The sequence below is a fragment of the Lolium rigidum genome, chromosome 3, assembly GCF_022539505.1.
Source record: "Lolium rigidum isolate FL_2022 chromosome 3, APGP_CSIRO_Lrig_0.1, whole genome shotgun sequence".
Classification (NCBI taxonomy): domain Eukaryota; kingdom Viridiplantae; phylum Streptophyta; class Magnoliopsida; order Poales; family Poaceae; genus Lolium; species Lolium rigidum.
The window spans coordinates 221483796-221498828 of NC_061510.1; positions in this window are offsets into that span (position 1 = coordinate 221483796).

Below are 15033 nucleotides of genomic sequence, written 5' to 3' on the forward strand. Positions count from 1 at the left end.
AAATTTTCCTGCCAGTAATAATAATTTTGACACCCAGAAATGTGCATTTTTCAAAGTTTTCAAAAATTCACAAAAATTATACCATTGGTCCTATTTTTCGACGAGGCACCTGAGAACACCTGGGGATGACCAGTGGGGCACCCCAGGGTGGCACCCCACAGGCCGGCGCGGCCAGCAAGGGGGGCGCGCCACCCTGGCGTGTGGGCCCCTCCTTGCCCCACTTCATCATCTCTTCCTCCCACTCTCTTCTCTCTCCCGAAAAAACTCGCACCAGGTTCCTCTCACTCGCGTTTTTGCTCAAGAGCTCCAGATTTCTCGATCTCTTTGCTCAGCCCAGATTTCTGTTGAAATTTGGCACATTTGCTCTCCGGTATGTGACTCCTCCGATTATCCAAGTAGAATTTTGTTTGGTGGAGTATATCTTGAATATTTTGCTGCTGTAGGTAACATGTTTAGTGAGCTTGCATGCTTGTTCTAAGTGGTAGAAATTAGTTTTGATGCATGTTTAGTACTCTAGCAAGTTCCTATAGTAGTTTTCCCTCAATTATATGTCACCAAATCAAATTTTGTAATGTTTGTTGAAAAATTTCAGAAAAGGAAGATGGATAATTGTAACTTTGGAGAAGTGTTTGAAAGAGAGACAACAAGCACGGGGAGGCCCTCGAGGTCATCCACCCGATTCAGGCAATCCTATAATGAGGACCTCATCGCACCAAGCTTCGCACCCGAAGAGGACAATGGAGTCCCTAATGCTGCATCCTTCCCATTTGTTATGACTTTTTGAGTAATGCGGGGTTGTTGGATGATTTCTTGACCCTCATCGGTAAGGCGGGCTTAACCACCTATGTGGGAGATGAGAGTGAGCAATACTACACGCTCACTAAAATCTTTGTGGAGAGCTTCAAGTTCAACAATAAGCACTTTCGCCCGACAGTTGCATTCAAGATCTATGGTAAACCTATTACTATGAAGTTGGAATTTTTTTGTGTTGCATTGGGTATTGCCCCTGTAGGTACAGCAAGGAAGATCGAGGACAACCCCAAGGAATTGCTGGAGCTCTATCGAGGGATCACCAATGATGATTGTCGCACCATTCAGCGTGGCAAGATAAGAAACATTCAACTCCCCGCCATTAAGTATTTTGCTTATTACATCGGTACTAGCATTCTTGGTAGGGAGAACACTAGTAACATATCTAGCTATCACCTTGGTTTCTTAATTGCTGCACTCACTCGGGGACACGCCTTATCATATTGGTGCTCTTGTTGCTCGCCGCTTGTCTAACAAGGGGCCTATATTTGGAGGAATTATTGCTTCGCGTGTTTTAGCATATTTAGAGCTTCCTCTTGACCCTACTGATATAAAAATAACTCCTATGAGGCTCGATATTGCTGCTATGAAGAGTCACCAATTTGTTACGGCCGACTCTAGTTTAGATAACATTGTCTATAGAATATTGTTTGCTGACGGGGAAGAGAGGGAAATCCTTTTGCCGCAGCCAGATTTGTTTAGTATTGACAGCAAACCATGGTCGCGCTCTAAGGAGGAGGTGGATGAGCAATTGAAGATACAAGGCTTCCACCAGCAGCATGACTCCGAGGACGCCGAGCCCTCTTATGACTACACCGTCACGTATCCGGGTGCTTCTTCCAGCACATACCCGGAATATGATCCATCTTCGTCGTACTACGGAGGTGCTACTTCATGGGCACCATGGGATTGATCTCCTCTTAGGCCAAAAGCCTAAGCTTGGGGGAAGGTATACCGGCATCACTCATTCTTTGCATATTATGGTTGCTGGATACTTGTATATACTTGTTTAGCTTCTTGAAGTGGTTTTCTAATAAGAGGGAGATGATATTTGGGGAAGTGCTGCCCGAAAACAGATTCTGGGCTGTTACTAAAAAAATCGTGCGCACAGCCAGAACGTTATTTTGAGTTGAAAATTTTTGTGCATGTACCCCAGGTTGTTATCTAACTTTCATTAGATGAACACTTTTCGAACTGAGCAACGGAAGATTTTTGTAAAAATCGATTTCTGTACTGCTGTCAGGTTTTGGCAAATTTCTTCCATCCTGCTTTTCTGTGATTCTTCTAGTTTTCATTCTCTTGTTTTTGCTTTGTTTCTTTCCTAAAACACAAAAAGATCAAAAATATTTCTGTTGTTTCTCTTTAACATTTGTTATCTTGGTTTCTTGCTTTCATTTTGCTTTATTTGCTATCGTTGGTTTGCTATAAGAAAATCCAAAAAGATTTTGCTTTGTTTGCTTGTTTCATTTTGTTCTTATTTCCAAATTCGAAAACACCAAAAATATTTGCTGTTCTTCTTTGGTTTTGTAAAGTTCATTATGAGTTCAATGGTCTTCGGTGGCTGGAGCGTGGTTTTCATTCCATATTATTCAAGCTACACAAGTGAAAAAGAAATAATGACGATCTACGACAATCTGATTGTGGTGAGAGGCTGGTATGAACTCTATTTGTTTTCATTTTTGTACATATACTCATCCATGTGAGCATGCTTAGTTGGTTCATGTGAGGTATATGTCATTTAAGAAAGTCTAGTAGTTCATGTTCTCTCATGATTAGCTCCAATTTATTAATATGAGTAGCATGTCATAAATATTTGCTTGCATTGCTTTATTCATAGATAGGTATGACATTGTGGTATCCTCCTCTGAATAATTCTCTTGAATCAACTTGGCACATGCTCACGCATGCATATGACTGAACAAAATGTCAATTAAGCCTCGATGATTTACTTTACCTCGGAGTTCTTGTATCACTTTTATGCCTCCGTTAATTTATTTTTGTCGCAAGCATGATTATGACGAGTTCTTGCTCTCTTGATTGTCGCTTCCCAGTCTATTGCTAGCCTTCACTTGTACTCGAGCGGGAACGCTGCTCGTGCTTCCAAACCCCTGAAAACCAAGTTATTCCAGAGTGTCCACCAAAAATACCTATGCATGGCATTTCAAACCATTCCAAGTAAATTCTCATGTGCTACCTTTAAAACCTTCAAAATGCTTCTCAATTTGTGTTTATGTTTTATAGCTCATGAGGAAGTATGTGGTGTTTATCTTTCAATCTTGTCATTTACTCCGGACGGACTTTCACCAATGGACTAGTGGCACATCCGCTTATCCAATAATTTTGCAAAAAGAGCTGGCAACGGGGTTCCCAACCCCAATTAATTTACCTTCATAAATTTATAAATAGACACTCCTCCATGGTATGTGATTGTTGGTTGGCACCCGAGGATTCGGTTAGCCATGGCTTAAGAAAGCAAAGGTGGGGAGGAGTGTCATCTAAATAAAACTAAAATAAAAGGGCACTCCTTCATGATATGAGATTGTTGGCAGGCACCCGAGGATTCGGTTAGCCATGGTTTGTGAAAGCAAGGTTGGAAGGAGTGCCACCCAAAAATAAAATTTCATGGGAGCCACTCTTGGAAGTCCGGTTGATGAGGTAGTTAGAGTACCCATTACCATTCGTTGATAACAACAAACACCTCTCAAAACCATTTTACTTCTGTCTTTAGAAAAATGAAAAGCTCTAGCACATGTTAATCCCTGCTTCCCTCTGCGAAGGGTCAATCTTTTACTTTTACATTGAGTCTCCATCCTTTCTTTGAGTACTTTCTTGAGAGCACAACTGTCATTCTTAGTATAATATGCTTGTCCCAAAATGTGATTAATTGTGGTATAACTTTGATGCTTTAATCTTTGATAACCTCTACTTCCAGTCTTCTCATGAACCTCAAAGGTGCCCAAGCATTTATGTTTTGTTGTACAATTATGGGCAAGCGAGATACCACTTTATCATATCATTCTATGAACATTGCAATCCTGCTGATAGACATGATTCATGATACTCATTATTAGTTTGTTGGTACCTTTTTCATGATTGACATAGCTATTAGATGATTTTATTTGCATGTATCTTATTATGAACTGCTTAAGTACTTGCCATATCATGAGAATATTTACATCATATGAACAAAGGTGTTCGTGAAAGTTCTTTTATCGCACTCAGTTGTCAATCGAATTGCTTGAGGACAAGCAATAAGCTAAGCTTGGGGGAGTTGATACGTCCAAAACGTATCTACTTTCCCAAACATTTTTTGCTATTGTTTTGCCTCTAATTTGTGTATTTTGGATACAACTAACACGGACTAACGCTGTTTTCAGCAGAATTGCTCAGTGTCTCGTTTTTGTGCAGAAATCCAACTTTCGGGAAAATCCTCGGAATTTATGCGGAAGGTCCTATTTTCCCAGAATATTGGCGGAGCCGAAGGGCAAGCCGGTGGGGGCCCGAGGGCCCCACACGCTAGGCCGGCGCGGCCCAGGAGGGGGGCGCGCGGCCCTAGTGTGTGGCGGCCTCGGCTGGCCCCCGACGCCCTCCTTCGGACTACTTATTGCCTTCGACCTAAAAACGCACGGGGGTTAGTCGAAATCGCCAGAAGACATCCAGTACGCCGCCACCGTCGCAAAACTCCGTTCTGGCACCTCGCCGGGACAGGGAATTGGAGGAGATCATCGCCATCATCACCACCGACGCCTCTCCATCGACCAGCCATGTTTCCCCCATCCATGTGTGAGTAATTCCCCCGCTGTAGGCTGAAGGGGGTGGTAGGGATTGGATGAGATTGGTCATGTAATAGCATAAGATTGTTAGGGCATAGTGCCTAGTGTCCGTAATTGGTACTTTTATGATATTGTTGCAACTTGTTATGCTTAATGCTTGTCACTAGGGCCCGAGTGCCATGATCTCAGATCTGAACATGTTATCAATTCATTATGATATTCATTGCTTTATGATCTTACCCGCAAGTTGTATACACGTGTTGCTGTCCGGAACCCGAGGCCCCAAAGTGACGAAATTGGGACAACCGAAGGGGATGGCGGTGATATGAGGATCACATGTGTTCACGGAGTGTTAATGCTTTGCTCCGGTGCTCTATTAAAAGGAGTGCCTTAATTTCCAGTAGATTCCCTAGAGGCCCGGCTGCCACCGGCTGGTAGGACAAAAGATGTTGTGCAAGTTTCTCATTGCGAGCACGTACGACTCTATATGGAGCACATGCCTATTGATTGATTAGTACTTGGATACCATTTTATTATTATCTGCAAATGCCCTGCTTTGATTGTTACATGAGTTTCTCTCATCCATGCAACGCCCGTTCATCCATCCATGTGCCTAGAGTATTTTAATCCTGCTGTTTACTATAATCACTACTCTGCTGTCTTTGTTACTCTGCTGCTTGTTATTTCACTCACGCTACTGCTATAAAACTGTTACTCTTGATAAACTCTTGCGAGCAAGTCCGTTTCCGAGTGCGAGCTGAATTGACAACTCCGCTGTTAAGGCATTCAAGTATTCTTTGTCTCCCCTTGTGTCGAATCAATAAATTGGGTTTTACTTCCCGCGAAGACTGTTGCGATCCCCTATACTTGTGGGTCATCACATACCAGCTGGGATCAATCGGGTAGGAGGAAGTAGTGCAATTGTTGGTGGCGGCGGTGTAGGCACCACCGGTTGGCTGCTTGAAGACGGAGATCTGCCGGTCCATGTTGCGTCCATCATTGCCAATGCCCAGGAAGTTGGCCTGGAACCGTTTGAAGCAGCAGGAGGCAACATGGCCCAGCTTCCCACATATCTGGCATTAGGGCCGAGTGCCACTCGCAGGGGCAGGGGCGGGCGCCTGTTGACGAACAGGCGGCGGGGGACCGGTGCGACCAGTAGGTGGCGGAGCAGTGCGACCTCCTCCAGCACCCTGGCGCGACGAGTAGTTGACATTATGTACGTCAACACGAAGCTCGGCATGCCGGTTGTCAGCACGCTGCTCGGCGTTCAGCATCTGGGCATAAACATCACGCATCGGCATAGGGTCATTGATCGGACGAGCACCAATGCGATCAGCCAACGCATCGTAGTCGCTGTCAAGTCCGCCAAGGAGGTAGGAGTTGAACTCTTCAGGTCGGAGTGGCTGTCCAACGGAAGCCATAGTATCGGCGAGCGCCTTGACCTCAGAGAAGTAGGCATTGGCAGACTTGTCCAACTTTGGGCCGCTAACTAAAGCCATGATTCATGGTGGAAGTTTCAGTCTTGGACACATATCCTCAATCTCATATGAGAATAATAATTGTTGCCACATGCTTATGCATTAAAGAGGAGTCCATTATCCGTTGTCCATGTTGTCCCGGTATGGATGTCTAAGTTGAGAATAATCAAAAGCGAGAAATCCAAAATGCGAGCTTTCTCCTTAGACCTTTGTACAGGCGGCATGGAGGTACCCCATTGTGACACTTGGTCAAAACATGTGCATTGCAAAGATCCGGTAGTCCAAGTTAATTAGGACAAGGTGCGGGCACTATTAGTATACTATGCATGAGACTTGCAACTTGTAAGATATAATGTACATAACTCATATGCTTTATTACTACCGTTGACAAAATTGTTTCATGTTTTCAAAATAAAAGCTCTAGCACAAATATAGCAATCGATGCTTTCCTCTTTGAAGGACCATTCTTTTTACTTTTATGTTGAGTCGGTTCACCTATCTCTCTCCACCTTAAGAAGCAAACACTTGTGTGAACTGTGCATTGATTCCTACATACTTGCATATTGTACTTGTTATATTACTCTATGTTGACTATTATCCATGAGATATACATGTTACAAGTTGAAAGCAACCGTTGAAACTTAATCTTCCTTTGTGTTGTTTCAATGCCTTTACTTTGATTTATTGCTTTATAAGTTAACTCTTATGCAAGACTTATTAATACTTGTCTTGAAGTACTATTCATGAAAAGTCTTTGCTTTATGATTCACTTGTTTACTCATGTCATTACCATTGTTTTGATCGCTGCATTCACTACATATGTTTACAAATAGTATGATCAAGGTTATGATGGCATATCACTTCGAAATTATCTTTGTTATCGTTTTACCTGCTCGGGACGAGCGAGAACTAAGCTTGGGGATGCTTGATACGTCTCCGACGTATCGATAATTTCTTATGTTCTATGCCATATTATTGATGATACCTACATGTTTTATGCACACTTTATGTCATATTCGTGCATTTTCCGGAACTAACCTATTAACAAGATGCCGAAGTGCCGGTTCTCGTTTTCTGCTGTTTTTGGTTTCAGAAATCCTAGTAACGAAATATTCTCGGAATTGGACGAAACGAAGACCCGGGGGCCTATTTTTCCACGGAGCTTCCGGAAGACCGAAGAACATACGAAGTGGGGCCACGAGGTGGCGACACCACAAGGCGGCGCGGCCTAGGGGGGCCCGCGCCGCCCTATGGTGTGGCCCCCTCGTCCGGCCCCCGACTCGCCCTTCCGCCTACTTAAAGCCTCCGTCGCGAAACCCCCGAGGCGAAAAACCACGATACGGAAAACCTTGCGAGACGCCGCCGCCGCCGATCCCATCTCGGGGATTACTGGAGATCTCCTCCGGCACCCTGCCGGAGAGGGGATTCATCTCCCGGAGGACTCTACACCGCCATGGTCGCCTCCGGAGTGATGAGTGAGTAGTTCACCCCTGGACTATGGGTCCATAGCGGTAGCTAGATGGTTGTCTTCTCCTCATTGTGCTTCATTGTTGGATCTTGTGAGCTGCCTAACATGATCAAGATCATCTATCCGTAATACTCTATGTTGTGTTTGTCGGGATCCGATGGATAGAGAATACCATGTCATGTTAATTATCAAGTTATTACATATGTGTTGTTTATGATCTTGCATGCTCTCCGTTACTAGTAGAGGCTCCGGCCAAGTTTTTACTTTTAACTCCAAGAGGGAGTATTTATGCTCGATAGTGGGTTCATGCCCGCATTGACACCGGGACAGGTGACGAGAAAGTTCTAAGGTTGTGTTGTGCTTGTTGCCACTAGGGATAAAACATTGGCGCTATGTCCGAGGATGTAGTTGTTGATTACATTACGCACAATACTTAATGCAATTGTACGTTGCTTTGCAACTTAATGCTTGGAGGGGTTCGGATGATAACTCGAAGGTGGACTTTTTAGGCATAGATGCAGTTGGATGGCGGTCTATGTACTTTGTCGTAATGCCCAATTAAATCTCACTATACTTATCATGTCATGTATGTGCATTGTTATGCCCTCTCTATTTGTCATTTGCCCGACTGTAATTTGTTCACCCAACATGCTTTTATCTTATGGGAGAGACACCTCTAGTGAACTGTAGACCCCGGTCCATTCTTTAATACTTGAAATACAAATCTGCTGCAATACTTGTTTTACTATTTTCTCTGCAAACAATCATCTTCCACACAATACGGTTAATCCTTTGTTACGGCAAGCCGGTGAGATTGACAACCTCACTTGTTTCGTTGGGGCAAAGTACTTTGGTTGTGTTGTGCGGGTTCCACGTTGGCGCCGGAATCTACGGTGTTGCGCCGCACTACATCCCGCCGCCATCAACCTTCAACGTGCTTCTTGGCTCCTCCTGGTTCGATAAACCTTGGTTTCTTTCGAGGGAAAACTTGCTGCTGTGCGCATCATACCTTCCTCTTGGGGTTGCCCAACGAACGTGTGAAATACACGCCATCAAGCATATTTTCACGGCGCCGTTGCCGGGAGATCAAGACACGCTGCAAGGGGAGTCTCCACTTCTCAATCTCTTTACTTTGTTTTTGTCTTGCTTTATTTTATTTACTACTTTGTTTGTTTGCACTTATATCAAAACACAAAAAAATTAGTTGCTAGCTTTACTTTATTTACTGTCTTGTTTGCTATATCAAAAACACAAAAAAATTAGTTTACTTGCATTTACTTTACTCATCATGTTTCCTTTTAATTTTACCACAAAGAACATACCGGTAGGACAAGGGTCTATAATTGGGAGGAACAATATAGAAGAATTTTTCACCCATGTTAGTACCGTTGAAGATTTTGAAGATAGACACTTGGTAGAACTTGCTCCTACTTATGAAATTGCTGCTGCTTGCTTTAGTTCGCCTGTTGGAAACTAAATTTGTTAATCTTAATCCTATAATCCAACACATGTTTCTTACACTTGGTGATTTGGAAGAGGGGAAAAGAAAGATTTTGTTTTAGAAACCCTTCTTAGAGAATTTGGAGGTCTAGCAAGAGAGGCTAGAAAGGTCTTCGCTAAATTTAATATGCTTGGTTCTCATACTAATTTTGTTAGTCTCCTTAAAAAAATGGACATGGATAGGATAAGGTATACTAATAATGCTAATGATGGTGGGGAGATCAAAGCACCAATACCATGCAAACTCCTAGCTATGAATGATGCACTAGAAAATAACTATGCTTGGCTTGTTCTCGAAAATTTGTTCGATGAGAGTAGCAAGCCCAAGACTAATGAAAAGGGAGACGCTGAAACTTATGTATCCAATATACTATGCATGGTTGAGAAAACACCAAACCCCGCTGTAGGTGCACCACCCTTCGATGTCACTTGAGATACACTTTCGCGCCTAGGCTGAAAGGCGTTAAAGAAAGCGCTTATGGGAGACAACCCATATTTTTACTACAGTACTTTATTTTATATTTGTGTCTTGGAAGTTGTTTACTACTGTAGCAACCTCTCCTTATCTTAGTTTTATGTTTTGTTGTGCCAAGTAAAGTCTTTGATAGAAAAGTAAGTACTAGATTTGGATTGCTAGCGCAGTTCCAGATTTCTTTCTTTGTCACGAATCTGGGTCTATCTCCCTGTAGGTAACTCAGAAAATTAAGCCAATTTACGAGCATGATCCTCAGATATGTACGCAACTTTCATTCAATTTGAGCATTTTTGTTTGAGAAAGTCTGGTGGCCTAATAAAATCCATCTTTACGGACTTGTTCTGTTTTGACAGATTCTGTCTTTTATTTCGCATTGCCTCTTTTGCTATGTTGGATGAATTTCTTTGATCCATTAATGTCCAGTAGCTTTATGCAATGTCCAGAAGTGTTAAGAATGATTGTGTCACCTCTGAACATGTGAATTTTTATTATGCACTAACCCTCTAATGAGTTGTTTCGAGTTTGGTGTGGAGGAAGTTTTCAAGGATCAAGAGAGGAGTATGATGCAATATGATCAAGGAGAGTGAAAGCTCTAAGCTTGGGGATGCCCCGGTGGTTCACCCCTGCATATTCTAAGAAGACTCAAGCGTCTAAGCTTGGGGATGCCCAAGGCATCCCCTTCTTCATCGACAACATTATCGGGTTCCTCCCCTGAAACTATATTTTTATTCCGTCACATCTTATGTACTTTGCTTGGAGCGTCGGTTTGTTTTTGTTTTTTGTTTTGTTTGAATAAAATGGATCCTAGCATTCACTTTATGGGAGAGAGACACGCTCCGTCTGTAGCATATGGACAAATATGTCCTTACGCTCTACTCATAGTATTCATGGCGAAGTTTCTTCTTCGTTAAATTGTTATATGGTTGGAATTGGAAAATGCTACATGTAGTAACTCTAAAATGTCTTGGATAATTTGATACTTGGCAATTGTTGTGCTCATGTTTAAGCTCTTGCATCATATACTTTGCACCCATTAATGAAGAAATACTTAGAGCTTGTTAATTTGGTTTGCATATTTGGTTTCTCTAGAGTCTAGATAACATCTAGTATTGAGTTTTGAACAACAAGGAAGACGGTATGGAGTCTTATAATGTTTACCATATGTCTTTCATGTGAGTTTTGCTGTACCGTTCATCCTTGTGTTTGTTTCAAATAACCTTGCTAGCCTAAACCTTGTATCGAGAGGGAATACTTCTCATGCATCCAAAATACTTGAGCCAACCACTATGCCATTTGTGTCCACCATACCTACCTACTACATGGTATTTATCCGCCATTCCAAAGTAAATTGCTTGAGTGCTACCTTTAAAATTCCATTATTCACCTTTGCAATATATAGCTCATGGGACAAATAGCTTAAAAACTATTGTGGTATTGAATATGTACTTATGCACTTTATCTCTTATTAAGTTGCTTGTTGTGCGATAACCATGTTTACGGGGACGCCATCAACTATTCTTTGTTGGATATCATGTGAGTTGCTATGCATGTCCGTCTTGTACGAAGCAAGAGAGATCTACCACCTTCATGGTTGGAGCATGCATATTGTTAGAGAAGAACTTTGGGCCGCTAACTAAAGCCATGATTCATGGTGGAAGTTTCGATCTTGGACACATATCCTCAATCTCATATGAGAATAATAATTGTTGCCACATGCTTATGCATTAAAGAGGAGTCCATTATCATGTTGTCCATGTTGTCCCGGTATGGATGTCTAAGTTGAGAATAATCAAAAGCGAGAAATCCAAAATGCGAGCTTTCTCCTTAGACCTTTGTACGAGGCGGCATGGAGGTACCCCATTGTGACACTTGGTCAAAACATGTGCATTGCAAAGATCCGGTAGTCCAAGTTAATTAGGACAAGGTGCGGGCACTATTAGTATACTATGCATGAGACTTGCAACTTGTAAGATATAATGTACATAACTCATATGCTTTATTACTACCGTTGACAAAATTGTTTCATGTTTTCAAAATAAAAGCTCTAGCACAAATATAGCAATCGATGCTTTCCTCTTTGAAGGACCATTCTTTTTACTTTTATGTTGAGTCAGTTCACCTATCTCTCTCCACCTCAAGAAGCAAACACTTGTGTGAACTGTGCATTGATTCCTACATACTTGCATATTGTACTTGTTATATACTCTATGTTGACTATTATCCATGAGATATACATGTTACAAGTTGAAAGCAACCGTTGAAACTTAATCTTCCTTTGTGTTGTTTCAATGCCTTTACTTTGATTTATTGCTTTATAAGTTAACTCTTATGCAAGACTTATTAATACTTGTCTTGAAGTACTATTCATGAAAAGTCTTTGCTTTATGATTCACTTGTTTACTCATGTCATTACCATTGTTTTGATCGATGCATTCACTACATATGTTTACAAATAGTATGATCAAGGTTATGATGGCATATCACTTCAGAAATTATCTTTGTTATCGTTTTACCTGCTCGGGACGAGCAGAACTAAGCTTGGGGATGCTTGATACGTCTCAGACGTATCGATAATTTCTTATGTTCTATGCCATATTATTGATGATACCTACATGTTTTATGCACACTTTATGTCATATTCGTGCATTTTACGGAACTAACCTATTAACAAGATGCCGAAGTGCCGGTTCTGTATTTCTGTTGTTTTTGGTTTCGAAATCCTAGTAACGAAATATTCTCGGAATTGGACGAAACGAAGACCCGGGGGCCTATTTTTCCACGGAGCTTCCGGAAGACCGAAGAACATACGAAGTGGGGCCACGAGGTGGCGACACCACAAGGCGGCGCGGCCTAGGGGGCCCGCGCCGCCTATGGTGTGGCCCCCTCGTCCGGCCCCCGACTCGCCCTTCCGCCTACTTAAAGCCTCCGTCGCGAAACCCCGAGGCGAAAAACCACGATACGGAAAACCTTGCGAGACGCCGCCGCCGCCGATCCCATCTCGGGGGATTACGGAGATCTCCTCCGGCACCCTGCCGGAGAGGGGATTCATCTCCCGGAGGACTCTACACCGCCATGGTCGCCTCCGGAGTGATGAGTGAGTAGTTCACCCCTGGACTATGGGTCCATAGCGGTAGCTAGATGGTTGTCTTCTCCTCATTGTGCTTCATTGTTGGATCTTGTGAGCTGCCTAACATGATCAAGATCATCTATCTGTAATACTCTATGTTGTGTTTGTCGGGATCCGATGGATAGAGAATACCATGTCATGTTAATTATCAAGTTATTACATATGTGTTGTTTATGATCTTGCATGCTCTCCGTTACTAGTAGAGGCTACGGCCAAGTTTTTACTTTTAACTCCAAGAGGGAGTATTTATGCTCGATAGTGGGTTCATGCACATTGACACCTGGGACGGTGACGAGAAAGTTCTAAGGTTGTGTTGTCTTGTTGCCACTAGGGATAAAACATTGGCGCTATATCCGAGGATGTAGTTGTTGATTACATTACGCACCATACTTAATGCAATTGTCTGTTGCTTTGCAACTTAATACTTGGAGGGGTTCGGATGATAACACTGAAGGTGGACTTTTTAGGCATAGATGCGGTTGGATGGCGGTCTATGTACTTTGTCGTAATGCTCAATTAAATCTCACTATACTTATCATGTCATGTATGTGCATTGTTATGCCCTCTCTATTTGTCAATTGCCCGACTCGTAATTTGTTCACCCAACATGCTTTTATCTTATGGGAGAGACACCTCTAGTGAGCTGTGGACCCCGGTCCATTCTTTAATACTTGAAATACAAATCTGTCTGCAATACTTGTTTTACTATTTTCTCCGCAAACAATCATCTTCCACACAATACGGTTAATCCTTTGTTACGGCAAGCCGGTGAGATTGACAACCTCACTTGTTTCGTTGGGGCAAAGTACTTTGGTTGTGTTGTGCGGGTTCCACGTTGGCGCCGGAATCTCCGGTGTTGCGCCGCACTACATCCCGCCGCCATCAACCTTCAACGTGCTTCTTGGCTCCTCCTGGTTCGATAAACCTTGGTTTCTTTCTGAGGGAAAACTTGCTGCTGTGCGCATCATACCTTCCTCTTGGGGTTGCCCAACGAACGTGTGAAATACACGCCATCAGACCCCATGGTCGCCTTCCCACACCTGGACAGTCCGGCGAAACCGGAGCCCGATCCGCTGGAGAGGACGGAGGATGCGGTGGTGGAGAGAGACGCGGTGGTGTTGGGAGCCATAACAGGCGTGAAGAAGAGTAGGCGGCGGCGCTACAGGCGATGACGCAGAAAAGCGATCGAGATCGATCTCGAGTCGTAGGCGGAAGCGTACGGCGGCGGCGGATCAATTCCTCCGCTCTGATACCATGTTAAAGTAGGGTTTGGTAGGGTATTGCACAGCACCCAATAGGGCCGGCCTCTCATATATATATATATATATATATATATATATATATATATATATATATATATATATATATAGACAAAAGCTTTCGTATGTAACCTTGCTGCAGTGCTAGCTATCATTGCCGTCCGTTTGTTTGCCAAGATGCGTGCAAAGAATAGGTAATTCATTTTCCAAATGAGCAGCTTTTGATTTAGGGGACCGATGCACTGTGTCAGCTCTGGTAGCATCAGGCTCCAGCCCACGATGAGCACTCTGCTAATTTATACGTTGGGCTCGTCGTGTTCTGAAACGAGACGTTAGCTCTTTGTCGTTTGTAGGCACAGTGGCCAGCATATATCGCACCATATAAGGATGGCAATTTTATCCATGGATTCGGGTATCCACGGATATCCGACTCAATGGGCACGGGTATGGTAGGCTGATTATACCCACGGATTTCATGGGGCGGATATCCAATAACTCATGAGGCGGTCATGGATAGAGGTTTTGCCCCATGGATATCCAATAGATATCCAATTGACATGAGGGTCCCACATGTCAGTGAGACATAGGATTTTACCTAGGTCTAACTGCCATTCTCTTGAGGCCAAAATCACCAAAGGCCCGCTAAGTCGCGTAACCCATGATTACCACTACATTCATGGCCTCCCCCTCTGAGGGAGGGCTTGGTCGGCAGCTCTCTCGTCCACCCCTCCGGCAGTCCAGCTCTGCTCCGCCTAGGAGACGGACCGGCGGGCAGTAGGCTGGCTCTCATTCCATCTCCCTTCCTCTTCTTCCTATTCATTGCCCACATAATATTGCTGAAATGTTACAGAAATATTGTCGAAATGCTAATAAAGTAGTGTTGTTACGCTCTAATATGTTATGTTCATGTACATAGTGCGTAAACACATGGATATCCATGGATATCTGGATATCCGGTGGATTTGGATTTGGAGCGACAACCATGCCCATGGATAGTTTCGTGGGTGGGACAGAGCGAGGTTGGTGGATTTGGGCATGGATCTGATTTTAGCATATCCGTCCAAACCCGCTCCATTGCCATCCTTAGCACCATACCTCCCTGTAGTCAGAATTTATTGCCTGTTCATCATCGCTGCCTCATCC